Source organism: Macrotis lagotis, chromosome X (assembly GCF_037893015.1).
Source record: "Macrotis lagotis isolate mMagLag1 chromosome X, bilby.v1.9.chrom.fasta, whole genome shotgun sequence".
Taxonomy (NCBI): Eukaryota; Metazoa; Chordata; class Mammalia; order Peramelemorphia; family Peramelidae; genus Macrotis; species Macrotis lagotis.
In genome coordinates this window covers 307,632,999-307,650,448 of record NC_133666.1, presented here as the reverse complement: position 1 = coordinate 307,650,448, position 17,450 = coordinate 307,632,999, and the positions used below count along the sequence as shown (strand labels likewise).

At 37.3% G+C, this 17,450-nt stretch overlaps 1 protein-coding gene across 3 annotated transcripts in view; it reads right to left on the bottom strand.

Annotated features, from left to right (window-relative positions):
* DYM (dymeclin) overlaps positions 1-17,450 on the bottom strand; it is a 619,494-nt gene that overhangs the window by 122,406 nt on the left and 479,638 nt on the right. The window lies entirely within an intron of this gene.

Here is a 17,450-nt window from a genome sequence, read left to right as displayed (position 1 = left end):
CTATTGTAATTAAATATGGAAATGATATAAAGATCATAACTGATCAACCTCAGAGATCCGAGAATTGTTCAAAGCACTCTCATATTTATAACTAATGATCATGATGTTTGTCCTGCATCCTTTTTTATATAAATATTTTATTTTTTTCCAGTTACATACCATGGTAGTTTCTACCAATCATTTTTTTTGCAAAGTTTTGAATTTTACAATTTTTCTCTCTTCCCTCCCTTCCGTCCTCCCCCCCATAGAAGGCAATCTGATTTGTTTTACATTTTGCATCCATGATAAGCATAGATCGTGTTATTAGAGAAGAATCAGATCCAAGAGAAAGAAAGAAAACATTAGAGGTAGCAAAATTACATAATACATAAGACAGCTTTAAAAATTGAAAATAATTAGCTTTGCTCTTTGTTTAAACTCCACAGTTCCTTCTCTGGTTACAGATGATATTCTCCATCCCAAATCCCTGATTGCACTGATGGAATGAGTAAGTCCATCATGGCTGATCATCACCCCCATGTTGCTATTAGTGTGTATAATATTCTTCTGGTCCTGCTTATCTCACTCAGCATCAATTCATGGAAGTCCCTCCAGGCTTGGAAATCCCATTCCTCTGGTTTCTAACAGAACAACAGTTTTCCATCACATACATATACCACAATTTGTTCAGCTATTCCCCAAATGATGAACATTCCCCTCAATTTCCAGTTCTTTGCCACCACAAACAGAGTTGCTATGAATATTTCTGTACATGTGTGATTTTAATCCTTTTTTTGTGATCTCTTTGGACTACACACCCAATAGTAGCATTGCTGGATCAAAGGGTATGAACAATTTTATTGCTCTTTGGGCAGAATACCAAATTTCTCTTCATAAAGGTTGGATCAGTTCACAGCTCCAGCAGTAATGCATTAGTGTCCCAGATTTCCCGTATCCCTTCCAACACTGATCATTGTCATTTCCGGTCATATTTTGTCCTTTTTTTCTTAAAGAAGACCATGGCATCAGGAAGGTGATGCCATGACAAGTATATGAATTGGATTTATTTGAGGGAGGCTGTGCTAAGTCACCAGCCTCACTTTCTCCTCCAGAGTCAGATATGAATCAGGATGACTGGAGATGGCCCTGGATGTGAGGAAATCACAGTAAAGTGACCTGCTCAAGATCACATAGCTAGTAAGAGTCAAGTGTCTGAGACTGGATTCAAACTCCCTTCCTTAGGACTCCAAATGGCACAGCTAAGTGGCATAGTAGATACAGCACTGGTTTTGGAGTCAGGAGGACAGAATATTTACAATTTATTTTCATCTAAATGGCAAACCACAATCATTAGTGAGAAGAAAATACCTCCCATGGATTTAGTCTATGCACACATGTTGTTAAGCAACAACAGTATTTATATCAAGTACCTTGATAATTCTTGAGTTATTCCAGTTTTCTAGTTTTCTTCCCTATCTCTCACTTCAGCCAAATTGCCAAATAGAAAAAAAAACCTTCTGCATAATAGACCTGAGAAGCATATAGATGTACTTCTCCCCACTCCCACTGGTAAATATTCTTTAAGACTTAATGAGTGGTTCTCAGCAATTTTTACAACTTTTTTGATCTCATAATTTTCAAATTTACTTCTCTAGTTTGGTTCTTTCACCCGAGTCCTTGATTTTAATTCAATTCATTAAGAACTTATTAAGTACTTATTATATGCCATTCATTTTCTAAGTTTTGGGGATACAAAGACAAAAATTAAATAGTTCCAGCCCTCAAGGAGAGTATGATTTATTGAAGTAAAATAACACATACAAAGTGAATACAAAATAATTTCTGGAAGGAGAATACTAGTAATGGGAAAGGTAAAGGAAAGGCCTCAAGTAGGAAATGGAGCCTGAGCTCAGCCTTGAAGAAATCCTGAGATAGAGGTATGATGAGGGAGTGCATTCCAGGCATAGGAGACAGAGGGGAATGTTTGTAAAATGGCAAAAAAGTTAGTTTACTTGGAGCCCAGATTATGCGAAGAGAAACAGGGTCTAAAGGTCTAAACAGGTAGATTGGTCTCAGATTTTGATGGGGGTTTCACAAATCAGATGAGGAATTTATTTCTTTGCAAGGCAATGGGGTTAAGTGGCTTGCCCGAGGCCACACAGCTAGGTAATTATTAAGTGTCTGAGGCGGGATTTGAATTCAGGTACTCCTGACTCCAAGACTGGTGCTTTATCCACTACGCCACCTAGCTGCCCGTGAGGAATTTATTCTTTAATGAAAAAAGAAACCACTGAAACTTTTCAAGCAGGGCAGTGATGTGGTCAGACCCCTCACAGGCACATTAATCTGGCCACTAGAAGACAGGAGGGGAGAATTTGGAGATAGGGAGATCAATTAGGGTGATATTGTAGTAACCCAGGTAAAGGGCAAAGAGGACTTGAGTTAGTTAAGGATGAGAGGCAAGATGAAGAAAGATGACAGATGTAATAGAGGGAGAATCCATAAAAGTTGGCTCCTGAGAAATAAAGGAGGTAAAAGAGTTGAGGATGCTTTAAAGGTCATACACTAGGGCAAATATAAGGACTGTGGTCCTCACAAAATAATATAGGAAATCTGGGGACAGGACTTTTTTTTTTAAGCATTATCTTTTAGATATGTTGAGATTGAGATACCTGTGCAACATTTAATTCAATATGTCTAATAAGACTTTTATGATGTAGGATTAGAGTTCCAGGAAAACAGTGGCTGGATATACAGATCTGGCAGCAGTTTGCATCAATGAGACAAATCCTAGAAGCAGAGTGCAGAGAGAAGAGAAAAGGGCTGAAGAAAGAGCTGTTGTGTAGAGCCATAGATAAGGAGTATGGCATGGGGTAGTAACTCAACAAAATACTTCAAGGGGTAGCCAGAAAGGGGAAGAGTAGAGTCAGTGGAGACTCATGTCATGAAAAAGGAACAAGATACTATTTAGGCAGCCAGGGTAGTCAAAGTCTCAAATAATGCGGAGAGGTCAAGAAGTATCAGGACTGAAGAAAAGCCACAGGACTTGCCAATTTAAAGATTGCTGATAACCTTAGAGAGGATTTTCAGTGGAATGATAGGTTAGAAGTCAAGTTGCAAGGGATGGCAAATGCCTACGAGGTGAGAAAGTAGATAATGACTATAAACAACTTTTTTTCCCCTGAGAGTTTGGTTGTGAAAGGGAAGAGGATGATAACCAAATAGCCAAATAGGATGGTAGAATTAGGTGAAGTTTTTTGATAGGTGGGAGAGATAATGGCAATGCTTCTAAAAAGTATAGGAGTCACAGAATAAAGAGAAACTGAAAATTTATAGAGAGTGAAGGAGTGTTGGAAGGAGCCTTCTTATAGAGGGACTGGAGGGGATAGGATCACAGGTCTCAAGAAGAGGGAATGTGGTTTGCAAGAAGGGTCCACACTTCTTCTGGACTGAAGCAAGAGGAATGAATGAGGGATGATATAGAGATGAATTGAAGTACAAAGTTGGAGAGATTCACAGAGTTCAAAAACAATGGTTTCAAACTCCAAATATTTATTTTATACTACTAGCACATGGCATCTTCCTTCATAGTCAACTGTCTAAAAACAAACTTGACTTTTCTCTTGTATTTTATTCATTCTCTAAAGTTTTCAGCTGTCATTGCTGTCACTATTCTCCAAGTCACCCAGACTTGAAACTTTAGAGATGTGTTTGACTCCTTTTTCCTTAATCCCTAGATCCCAGTTGCTCAGAGCCAGTTCTGCTCTTCTCAGAACATTTCAAGCTTTATCACACCATACCTCTTATAAGTTATAGGTTATATTTTCCTGACTGGAAAGATTCCTGGTTTCCTTCAAAACCCATGTTCTGCAAGAAATTTTTCTTGATCCTTCTTAATATTAGTGCTTCACTGTTGATTTTCTTCAATTTATTGTGCATATAGCTTTTTTCTTCATAATTAACTTGCATGTTGTCTCTCCCATTAGACTGAGCTCTTTGAGAGTAGGGATTGCTTTTGCCTCTTTATGTATCCCCAGTGTTTGACTGCTTGCCTTCTCTGACTAGGCTTTCCCTCTCTCAATCCAATCTGAGTATTGTTGCCAGATGTTCCCTAACTATTCCCTATTAGGTTGCAACATCCTTTTAGAGGAGAGAAATGCTGGTCCTGAAGTTGGAAAGGCCGATGTTCCATTCCTGTCCCAAACACTTATTAGCTACATTACTGGAAGCAAGTTATTAAACTATTTTACAGAAGAGGAAAGCTTAGTTTCCTTATTTGTAAAATGAAGGGGGTGAACTCAGTGATGACTAAAATCTTTTCCTCCTTTAAACCTATGATCCTAAGAAGAGATTCATTAAAAGTTTCCATGTTGGAGTCTTGTTACCTGCTATAAGATGAGAGTTAAACTGTCTGCTCCTTAAGAAGTTCAGTCTTAGGTCTCTTTCAGATAATAACAATTCTTTGCACATGTATCTTCAGTTTCTAGTACAGTGCCTAGCACATAAGAAAGACAATAAATTGTTCTTGGATGACTGAGTAAAGTAGAATCAAATGCTGATTTTGGGATAAAATCATGCTTCCTTGGGGGCCTAAAAGTAGGATGGGGACAGCAAAAGACAGTGTTTGACTGTAAGATATGGAAGAAGGGAGATGTAAAGCTAGGAGGAATGAAACTAGAGCTCTTCTCTCTTTAGAAATTACCTGTGATAAAAGTGAAAAAAAGGATGAATGCAGGCTATTCCAAGGGAATAAGTAAAGGCATAAAGTGACAGTGAAGTACAGTATATTAATAATACTAGGCTTGGATCAATAAGACTTGAGTCTTGCCTCAGACACTTGGCCTCTCTGACTCAGGAAGTGCCTAGAGAGCTTCTCTACTGTCACAAACCCATAAATGAGATATGCCGAACCATTAATCAGTTGTTTTCCAGTTACTTTACATTGCTAGAGGTTCTAACTTTAATGTTCCAATTGAATGTTCCAAAGTAAATTCAGAATTGTACATTTTCAGAGAGAAGTTGGCTCACACATTCTACCCAAACTAACTCTTCTTTTCAAGTGTTATTAACAATTTAGAAAATTGTTGGACTAGACTTGGACATTAGCAATGTACCTTATTAAGAAGTCAAACTGAAAATCTTTTGAAGTGGCTACAAATGCAAAATGCCTACAGGTATATCCTTGTAAAGGGCTGCTGATGTGGTTTTATTTCTTTACTAAAACCTTTTCACCTCTCAAAGCACAGCCTTGGCTTAATTACTCTTTTTTTTAATCATCCCAGCCAAGGAATGGCTTGAAAAACAACAAAAAATGGAGAAATTCCAATCTCTCATGTAGCTCACAAAGCAAAATAATAAATAAATAAATAAATACAGATACTAGAGACAAATTTCTGAGTTAACTGACAGCAAAATGAACAAAGGGGGTATTTTTAAATTAAATATTGCTATTTTGACATTCTACCATCCTCTCTTAAGAACAATATAATCAAATTAGAAAGAGGTATGATTCTAGTTACTTTTGAACGGGTTAATAAGATATTAATATTAGTCAAGAGTCAAAGAGAAAAAGTCAGACATCTTTTCCCCCAAATCCAAATAAAAATACTAATATTGATAAATCAATAAGACTTATCAAGCAATTACTTTGTGCCAGGAAGTTTATTGAGTACTGGGGATACAAAGAAGGGGAAAACAGCCACAAAAACAATCCTGACCCTGAGGGTCCTTATAAGTTAATGGAGGAAACAAGATGGAACAAACAGGAACATACAAGATATACACAGATTAGCAAGAAGGGAGCCTTAAAGGAGAGTGCAGCAGGTAGGAGTATCTGCCTCCTGCAGAAAGTGGCATCTGAACTGAAGCATGAAAGCAGTTTGGGATGAGTGAGGCAGAAGGGAGGAGGGAGAACATGCCAGGCTTGGGGGACAGACAATGCAAAGGCACAGATAAGAGGAGTGCTGTGTCAGAAACAGCAAGTAAGCCAGTGCCAATCAACAGATCATAAAGTACAAGAAGGAGAGTAAAATTTGAGATGATTGGAAAGGCAGGATTGGGCTTGGCTGTGAAGAGCTTTCAATACAACCACAGGACTTTATATTTAATCCTGGTGATAACAGGGAGTCAATAAAGTATACTTGGGGAGGGGTGAGTGGGAGAAGGGTGACCTACGTCTCAAGAAATAATGTTGGCAGCTGGATGAAGGCTGGATTAGAGTGAATAGAGTAGAGGAAGGGAGATCAATTAGAAGTCTCCCTTCTACCACTGCACTGATATGGGTGAGAGGTGGTGAGGATGTGTATTAAAGTGGTGCTGTGGAGCCAAAAGAAAGAGATGGACATGAGAGATACTGTGAAGGGTGTGAGGGATGAGAGTCAAGTATGAATGAGGGTTATGAGTCTGGAAGTCAAGGAGGGTGATGGAATAAAAAGTAATCAAATGGAAGAACGGAAAGATAGAGAGGGGGAAAGATAGAGAGTTCTCTTTTGGATTTGCCAAGTTTAAGAAGTTTAAGATGCCTTTGGACTATGCAGCTTGGAATGTCCAACAGGTAACTGGGGATGTTGAATATGTTTATTTTTTTTCTTCTAAAATTTATTTATTTTTACATACATATATAACATGTTCCTTCCCTATTATTCTATTGAAAAAAATAGGGAAATTAAAAGCCTCAGCATAAATACACAGAGTCCAGCGAAACAAATTTCCACATTGGCAATGCCCCAAAATGTATGTACATTTCTGCATTTTACATTCATCACCTCTATAGCAGGAAGCAAGTGGCAGGCTTTATCTTCAGTCTTCTGGATTTATAGTTTATAATTACAATGATCAGACTTCTGAATTGCTTCAAATTTGTTTTTTTTCTATATTAGTTTTCACTCATTTCACTTTGCATTACTTTATAGAGGTCTGTTTCCTCAATCCATCTCATCATTTCTTATGGTGCAACAGTCATTTCATTACATTTATATATTATAATTTATTTAAGAATTCCCAAATAGAAGATAGCTCCTTAGTTTGCAATTTTTGGTTATTTTGAAATGGACTGGTGTGTGTGTGTGTGTGTGTGTGTGTGTGTGTGTGTGTGTGTACACATGATCCATAATTGCCTACTGGACCAGATGGTTCCAGAGGAAAAAATGAGACTGGTGGCTTTGCACTGCTCTCCCTCTACTCCCCCCAATCCAATTCACTTGCATGTCATGGCATCACAGCTCTGATATCATGGTCCTCTTTGAGAATGAGGAACCAAAAACATTTGGAAATATGGGTCCTTTTTCTCTTTCTTTGATCCCTTGGTGAGATAGATATACATATTAGTGGTATAGTTGGGTCACAGGATATACATATTTTTGATACTTTTTGAGAATAATTCCAACTTGCTTTCCAGAATGCCTAAAACAGTTCAGTTCATTATACTACAATAGCAGTGCACAATACTAATACATTAGTGTGGCTGTCTTTCCAGAGACTTTTTAACATTTTTCATTTTCCTCTTTTAGCCTCTAGCAATCTAGAACCTCAAATCTGCTTTAATATATATTCTAATTATTAATGGTCTAGATATTAATAATTATTTATAGTTTATATTTTTTCCTTCAAAAACTGTTATAGCCCTTGATCATATATCCATTGGAGAATGGCAATTTATATAAATTTGAATCAGCTTCTTACACATCTTGGATATTAGATCTTTATCAGAGAATCTTGTTGCAAATTTTCCCCCCATTTAACCTATTTTCCTTCTCATTTTAAATGTATTAGATTTGTTTGTTTAAAAAAATGCTAAATTGATATAGTCAAAATTGTCCTTTTTATCTTTTCCATTAATTATATAGTCATGAATTCTTCCCAGTCCATGCATCTGAAAGGACAATTTTTTCTTGTTCCTCTAATCTGTTTAAGACAAATCCTGGGGCAGCTAGGTGGCGTAGTTGATAAAGCACCGGCCTTGCAGTCAGGAGTACCTGGGTTCAAATCTGGTCTCAGACGCTTAATAATTACCTAGCTGTGTGGCCTTGGGCAAGCCACTTAACCCAATTTGCCTTGCAAAAATCCTAAAAAAAAAAAAAAAAAGACAAATCCTTACATATCTAGGACATGTAACTATTTAGAACTTATTTTGGTATGTGATATGAAATGGTAGTCTAAAGTCAATTTTTGTCAGACTTTACAGGATATATTTCAAATTCAATCTTAAATGAAAGAATCTTTTTTTTTAGCATTTTCCTATAGCAAGCTTGTAAAGACATAGATTTCAATTTTTTTTAAAAAAAAACAAAGTCTTGCAAGTACAGCCAAGAGGGTGGAAAGAAGTACAACTGCGACTACTCCTTGATAAAGAAATCTAAGAAAAAAAATACAGTGAGTCATTTCCCTAAGCCTACTTCAGAATAGGGAAACTGAGGAATCTATGGATACTGAGGATGGGGGAAATGCCAGATGGAGCATTCCAAAGCCAGTTCAGGGCACTGTTGTACATGAGGGCAAGGAGAGTGTCTAGATTCCCTGCAGAGGACTATGATCTTGAATGGGGTACAGTAACAGGGGTCCATTGGCAGACCTGTTATTTGTTACCTAGTTCTGGGTCACAGGTCCATAATGGGATGAGAAGGGAGAATAGTAGGATAGCAGTCCAAGTTAAGGAGCTTTCAGAGTTCTTAGGTTGTATACTGAGCAAGGAACAAGCTCATAACCAAGGAGCAGTTAAACAGAGCTAGGCCTAAATTCTAGACTCAAAACCTTAAGTGTGTAGAAGAATAACTAGGACAAGAGTCCTGAACAAAAGGAGAATACATAGTTGAGTTTGCTTTGAACCAGCAGAGTTTTTCAGTTGACTGACTGAGACTGACTGAGACTTGACAGAGGCAAGTCTACCAGTTCAAGTATACTGTTCAGAGCCAAATCCAGGAGGGGAGCTCAGAGTAGCAGGACAGCAATCAGACCGTGCCTCAGATAAAACCATTTTGTAAGCACTCAAAATCTGTAGATCCCCATATTGAATTGAACCAGAGGGACTGGAATGGTACAATACACAAGAACATTAGCAAGCAATAGTAGTACCCTACAGGACACAAGTTCAACCCAGAAATTCATAGATATTGAACTTACCAAAGCCACAGAGAAAAGAAAAACACAACTTGGGAACAAATTTAACTAAAATTCTTGGAAAAAATAAAGAAATTAAAAAAAAGTTAAAATGTTTGAGTAAATAAGAAAATAAACAAGAAAATTAACAAAAGAGATATAAAACCTTGGGGACAGCTAGGTGGTTCAATGGATAGAGCACCAGTACTGGAGTCAGGAGTACCTGAGTTCAAATCCAGCCTCAGACACTTAATAATTACCTAGTTATGTGGCCTTGGGCAAGCCACTTAACCCCATTGCCTTGCAAAACAAAACAAAACAAAACAAAACAAAATAAAACAAAAAAAAAAAACCCCAAAACCCAAACCCTTACCTAAGCAACAACTTCCTGAAAAATTAAAAGACCAAGTAAAAGATGATTTTATGAGTCATCATAATAAAATAAGGAATAAAATAAGATCAAAGGACTGAAAAAATAGGGGCAGCTAGGCGGTGCAGTGAATAGAGGACTAGTCTTGGAGTCAGGAAGACAGGAGTTCAAATCTGCCCTCAGACACTTAAAGATTACCTAGCTGTGTGACCTTAGGCAAGTCACTTAACCCCACTGCCTTGTTAAAAAAAGAAAGAAAGAAAGAAAGAAAGAAGAAAGAAAGAAAAAATAGAAAATGTAAGTTGTTTCACAACAAAAAACTGTTTTAGAAAACAGAAAAAGTCAGTGAGCAATAACCATTTATAAAGGGTTTACTTTGGGCCACGTACTGTGCCAAGTGCTAGAGATACAAAGAAAGGTAGTCTCTACTCTCTAGTAGCTTACAGTCTAATTGGGAAGACAACATGGAGCAAAGAAAAACCATTTGCAAATTAGATACATAAAGCGTAATCAGAAATAATTGACCAAGAGAAGGCACCAGAACTAAGTGGAATAGGAAAAGGCTTCTTGTAGAAGGCAAGATTTTAGGTGGAATTTGAAGGAAGCGAGGAAAGGTAAGAGGCAGAGATGAGGAGGAGGAAAAGAGCACTCCAGATATGGGGGACAACTAGAGGAAATGCCCAGAGCTAAGAGGAGGGTCTTGTTCAAGGAATGGCAAGAAGGTCAATGTCATGGGTTTGGGGAATAAGGTACAGGAAGACTGGAAAAGTGGTGTGGGTGTGTGGAAGGTTAACAATGGCTCTGAACTTTCAATTAAGGATTTTAAATTTGATCCTGGAGTTGATAAGGAACCATTGCAGGGGCAGCTAGGTGGTACAGTGGATAGAGCACTGGCCCTGGAGTCAGGAGTACCTGAGTTTAAATCTGGCTTCAGATACTTAATAGTTACCTAGCTGTATGGCCTTGGGCAAGCCACTTAACCCCATTTGCCTTGCAAAAACCTAAAAAAAAAAAAAGAAAGGAAAAAAGGAACCATTGTAGTCTGAGGATGTGGGTGACATGGTCAGTTATATACCCTTTAAGCAGGTCACTGTGAACAATTGAGTGGATGATGAAGAGTGAGGAGTAGAGAATGACATATTGTGCCATGATCAGATTATAGTTTTGAAATGTTACACATCCCAATGAGGCTTTTTCTTTGGGCAGGGTTATATGAATTTTCCTGTCATTCAAACAATGAAAAGATGAAAGCCCTATGGGACTTTGGAAAAGTCAAGACTTTGGGTTGTTTATAGTGCTCTTAGGATGAGTGAGTGGGATTCCCTCAATGAAACTCATTCACGGTCTTTGAAGTTTTAAAAATTATAAATGGAAGGACAACTGGGAATCTTTCCAAAAGATCCTACTTGGGTAAACAGTAGGATAGTCACAGGAACCAGGACTTGCAGGCAAAAGCTGAGGAATAAACAGTTTGCAGAACCTTGAACTGAGAAAAAGATAAGAGACTAGGAGGAACTTATTTATTTAGGTAAGGTTGGGTGAGGCAGAGGGGCATTAAGATGTCAAAAAAGTAGTCTGAGTCATTTAAATTAAAGCATCATCAACAACCAGAAAACAGGAATGTGAAACTAATATGGAAAAGAAGGTGAAGGATGTCTGATTTTGCAATTGCAAGTACAGTTTTTGCAAAGTAAGAATTTTATATCTCCAAGATGTAGGTAGACTGACCTTAATGATGTGATAGGTTTAGTGGTTGTAGCTAATTGAAGAATAAAAGGTAGGTTGTAAGTGGGTTTTGAGGCTGCTTAAAGAGTCAAAGAACCAATGTTCCAGGTCAGTTTTGATTCAATCCTAAAAACTACTGAAGTTCATAAATTTTATCTCCCTATACCCAAATCATTTTAGAATTTAACCAAACTGGCTCAATTCCATGATGATCTTATTTCTCTCCCCATCAAAATCATATCCTAAGAATAGATTGACCATACTTGTTATACAGAAAATATTTAAGATAATTATATTTTTACTTTTTTGCTTGCACTAATCTCCTTTAAGTAGCATTTCTCTCCATTATAGTGGTCTTTGATACCAAAATCATCATTCCCATTTGAAATCCTCCCAAATTTTTCTAGAAAATTCAATACCATCTATTTCAGTTCCACTTGAACATATATCTCTCCATTTGCCTGCCCTAAATACATCTTGAATCATCATCCTTATCAAGTCAATATTGGCATGAATTGTCAAGAGAACAATTAAATTCTGTAGATTATTTGAAAAGGCATACTTTCTTTTTTCCTTTTTATGTTATATGTTACATTTTTTTCCAATTACAAAGACAGTTTTCAATATTCATCTTTTTGTAGGATTTTTAGTTCCACATTTTTCTATTTTCTTTCCTCCTCCATCCCCATGACAATGTGTAATCTGATACAGGCTGTACAATAACATTTAACATATTTCCATTTCAGTCATGTTGTGAAAGAAGAATTGGAACTAAAGGGAGGAAAAAAACATGCGAAAGAAAAAACATAAAACAAATTTTAAAAAGTGAACATGGCATGTTTTGCTCTGAATTCAGATCCATAATTTTTTCTCTGTATGTGGATGGCATTTTCCAACAAAAGTCTTTTAGAATTGTCTTTTATCATTGAACTGCTTAAAAATGATCATGTCCAAGTGTTGCTGTTAATGTGTACAATGTTTTTCTGGTTCTGCTCACTTTACTTGGCAACAGTTCTTTCAAGTCCTTCTAAAGTCTAAGGACTTTTCTGAAGTCCAAAGTGCAAATTTTTTAAAAACATTTAGCTACTTAACATCATTGAATTTCACTCTTACGAAAACATCCTAAAAATCAGAAGCTTTGCAGGCAACAGGATCACCAGTCCTACAGATATTGTCACATTTTAAGGAGACAAGGTGAAAACAAACTAGGTCCTGTCCTCAAAGAGCCTTAAGGGAATGACCAAGAAAGAATAGACTAGGAGACAAAGAAGCAGAATGTAATGTAGTAGAAAGAAGAGTATCTCCCCCTCTTTACTGAATCAGAGAATCTTTGATTTTAATTTACTATTTTGGTCTCTTCTCTGATCCTAGTTCCTTTGTCTGTAAAATGTCAAACTAACTGCTCAAGATCCATTCTAGTTCTGATAGTTTGTGATTTTTTTTTAAAAAAATTACTCTAAGAATTTGTTCTAGAGCTACTTCATTTTCATGAACTTAAAAAAGCATATGGACTTGAAAATGAAATATTAGTGGTAAAATTTTGTTAATTTTTAGAGGAAGAAGTAGGGATTGATAGTTTTTTTAGGTTTTTGCAAGGCAATGGGGTTAAGTGGCTTGCCCAAGGCCACATAGCTAGGTACTTAAGTGTCTGAGGCCAGATTTGAACCCAGGTACTCCTGACTTCAGGGCCAGTGCTCTATCCACTATGCCACCTAGCTGCCCCATATAATTTTTTTTTTAGGATTTTTTTTTTTTTTTTGCAAGGCAATGGGGTTAAGTGGCTTGCCCGAGGCTACACAGATAGGTAATAATATTAAGTGTCTGAGGCTGGATTTGAACTCAGGTACTCCTGACTCCAGGGCTGGTGCTCTATGCACTGCGCCACCTAGCTGCCCCCCCATATAGTTTTCTTAAAAGCAAAAATAACCTCTCTCTCTCTCTAACACTCTTTGAGTGTTTGTCAGTATAAATATACAAGGCCAGGCTTAAGTGGAATAGACTGTATGTGTACTACATTACAGAAGAGCAAGGGACCCTTTTATAGTGATTATCATTTGTTTCATAAGCAGCTTATATAGGTCATTTAACTTCAGCTTGACTTTTATGGAAAAAGCATTTCTGGAAAGAAATACACTAAACCCTAAATATTAAGGAAAACCTTTCTAATATTGATTCAGCTTTACTCATATAGCCACCACCTCAATGTAGGGCCCGTCACCTCTTGCCTGCACTATTGCAACAGCATTTTAATGCTTCAAGATTTTCCTCCCCCAATTCCTGTTTGTTCCTTACAGTCTTTCATAACTTGGCCTCTCCTGACTTCTCCCATGGTTGGTATGCTTTCCTTTCTCACCTTTCCTGGGTCCCTCAATTGATAGAGCTTTTCATATAAGGCACTTACGTCTACTTCATATGTGTCTTATATATAGATACATATTTCCATGTTGTTTTCTTCTGGTAGACTGCTGGAAATTTTTCATTTTTATTTCTGTATCCCCAGAGCCTATTACAGTGTCAGGTAGGACACCAAGACTTGAATAAATAAATGGTTATTAATGATTTGATTTTTGGAAAGAAATAAACTATTCTCTAAAGTATGAGAAAATGGCAGCAACTTTTCTTTCTATATATTTAGTTTAGCTTATTACCCAACATTTTGAGTAAACTATATTTTTAGCATTATGACAAAAACTCAAAAAAATGGAATGATTAGAACAATAGAATCATTGAAAGTCTGAGTTAGAAAAGACTTTAGAAATAATCTATTTCAATCTTTATATAAACAATGAGTTCCATCGACAATACTTTCAAGAAACGGCTATTTAGTTTTAAGCTAAAAAAACACTCCAAGTATATGGAACTCCCTACTGCTTGAGGCAGCTCTGATAATTATGAAGCTTTCCATATGCTGAGCTAAAATCTGTCTCCCCACACTGTCTATCCATTGCTCTTAGCCTTGACTATCGGAGTCAATGGGAGCAAACATAATGTGTCTTTCACATGACAATCCTTCAAATACTTGAATTTAGTTATTATGCCACCTCTCCCTTCTAGGCTAAATATGCCAGTTCTATCAACAATTTCTTGTATAATAGAGTTTCAAGTTTTTTCAACTTATTGTCTTCTCTTCTGAAAATGCTCCAACTTGTCAATGAATGTTCTAAAATGTGGTATTCAAAAATGGATTCTCCACGAGTTGTCTGATTGCTTCTGAGTCTCTTTGATCACTGAGAAGAGGCTATAATATCAAGTTGTTCAAAATGATAAAACAATTGTACAAGTAAGAGGAAAGAGCTTTTAATGACTACTGAGCCTTTCAAGAGCTAACTAAAGTCTCTCAGCAGGGTTATTTTTAGCAGATTGAAATATTCATGAGTTAATATCATAAAAGGTCAAAGTAATAGTGTACTCTGAGGTTTCTTACCTCAAAATCTCAGAATAAACAGTACCTAATTAATTCATGTTAAATACAAAGAGCAAGGATTACTAACCACAATATCATTTATATAACATCACCCTTTAAAACATCTTACAAATGTTGAGTCAAGTCTTGTTGGGAGCAATCTAAGAAACACACTAATATTTATGGAACAGTGATATTAAGAAAACTGGAGAATTGGACATGATCTGGGAAAAGTAACTGTCATTTTAGAGTTTATGATATTCTTCAAATTCAGCTTTCTCCTGTGCTTCATCTATAAAATCTCCTTCTACCTGCTCTGTTAATTGAGAAGGTTCATATGAGTATGATCAGTGTCATTTTTCTATACAGGAATATGTGCAGTTCATCATCATTAAGTCCCTCATATTTTCCCCTTCTCCTCCAATCTCTATGCTTCACCTGAGAATAAAATATGGTGTAAAAATGGAGTCAATAGAAAAAAGGGAAATGTAATGGGAGAAAGAAAAAGGAGAGGGGGAATAGGCCAAAATATTTTTTATATAATAAGATTTTTCTTTGTTACAATGTGCTATTGCAATGATATGGAAGGGGGGAAGGCAAGGGGGAATGAGGGAATCTGCTCTCATCAGAGGTGGCTAGGAGAGGAAACAGCATATATACTCAATGGGATAAAGGCATCTGGAGTAAGGGGGGGCAGGGGGAAGGGGTGGGAATGTGAATGAAGGAGTAGAGGATGGACCATGGGGCTGGGATTGGATGGCCTGTCTGGGACCATAGGGCCAGGTGGATGCTGGGCCTAAGGGGTGGTATGGGAGCTCGGGGCCTCTTGGCCCCAGGGCCAGGGATCTGTCTGCTGCACCACTGAGCTACCCTACATCAGAGTCACAGTGAAAGGAGAGAGAAAACATGGTAGTGGAGAAATATGAAAGGAGGGAGTTGCGATCAGCAATGGCAATGGTGGAAAAATATGGAAGTAATTTTTGTGATGGACTTATCATAAAGAATGTGATCCACCCATGACAGAGTTGTTGATGTTGGAACACAGACTGAAGCACATTTTTAATTATTATTATTTTTTTGGGGGGGTGCAGGGCAAATGGGGCTGGATGGCCTGCCTGGGGCCGCATAGCAGGGTGATTGTTGGGTGTCTGAGGCCGGATTGGGACCCGGGTGCTCCTGGCTCAAGGGCCAATGCTCTGTCCGCCACCCAGCCACCCCTACTATTATTACTATTTCATTTTATTTTGGGTCTTTTTTTTCCTTTTTTTGGTTTTTGCAGGGCAGTGGGGTTAGAGTGGCTTGCATGTCACACAGCTGGGTGATTGTTGGGTGTATGGGGCCGGATATGGGCTTGGGTGATCCTGGCTCCAGGGCTGATGCTCCGTCCACTGTGCCACCTGGCTATACCTACAATTATTACTATTATTTTTTTATTTTAATTTTTTCTCTCCCCTTTACTTTATCGTTCAAGTGAGTCTATATTTTTTGGGGGAGGGGGTATTTTGTTTACTCTTAAAAAAGAATATTTTATTAATGTATAAAAAATTATTTGTACAAAATGAGAATAAATATTAAATTAAGGGAAAAAAAATAGAGTTCATGATATTCAAAGAAGACCATGCTGGCCATCATCAGTCAGGTGTACCAAAGCCTTTAGGAGGAGAAAGGATTTTTCTAAAGTACAGAGAAAGGATAGGTATGATTCTATAGCCTGAGATGTTAAAGGGAAAGATGACTGATGAAAGAGATAGCTAAAGATGTAAGTATATAAAAAGCTCTATGAAGTATACGAATAAGGAAGGTAAAGATGTGTTCCTAGGAAGATGGTACTTTGATACTCAAATGGATCTATGATCTCACTAATGTGTTCTCTCTATAGGACTGACTGAAAAGACATTAATATTTTCCTATCCTGTGATTTTTGTGCAGCTTTTCATAAATACTCTATAGAGGATCTCCATGAAGGATCCTATCCACATGTACTCCTCTGGACTTCTTCATCACGGCCCAGAAATCTCTTCATCCTTTAGGAGCATTTCAGTTCTGGAATTCACATCTCTTCAGCACCTTCTGCCTTTGGGGTCCTTCATTCCTGCTGAAGGAGGTAGAGAGCTCCTTCCAAAACCTCCATTTAAAGAGGGTTCCAAGTCAGACATCTCTTCATTTTCTACCCCACTATACTCTTCATATCATGCTCCTGAGATGAGTATTTTTCCACCCCTCAGCTTCCTTTTGTCTTTCCTCACTAGATTGTAAGCTTTTTGACGGCAGGAACTATCTTGTGCCTTTCTTTGTATTTTATTGACTGACTACCCAATGGAAGCCTTCTCCTAGTTTATTTATTTAGTTTTTTGCAGATTTTTTTTCTTTAATATTTTATGGTGAACTGTCCTTCACTACTGTTAAATTACCCCTCTCTCTCCTTTTCTAGTCATAAGTATCTTCAACTGATTGTATGATGCATGATAAAGAACTTAGAGCTACTCAACTTCTATTCTGCTTTCATTTTTCTTGGAGAATTACCTGAATCACATTCTATTTTGTGCTAGCTAGACCATATCTGGAGTATTGCACCTAGGTTTGTACAGTATATACTTTAAGAAGGAAATTGTCACACTTGAGGTTATTCAGAATGGGGTAACCATGCTGTGATGAGTTTGGAAAGCAAAGTATAAAGATAGCTAAGGGAGAACTGAAGCCCAAGACAAGTAAGAAGAGAATAAAAAGTAACTCAGTTGCTTTAAGGAGGGCAAATCTATCAGCCCAGTTGATTAAGTGAAGGAGGGTCAAACTTCAATAGAATCAGGGCCACTAAATCACGATACGGATACCTGTTAGCTGCATACTGACTTGGAAAACCATATTAATATGTGGTTATAA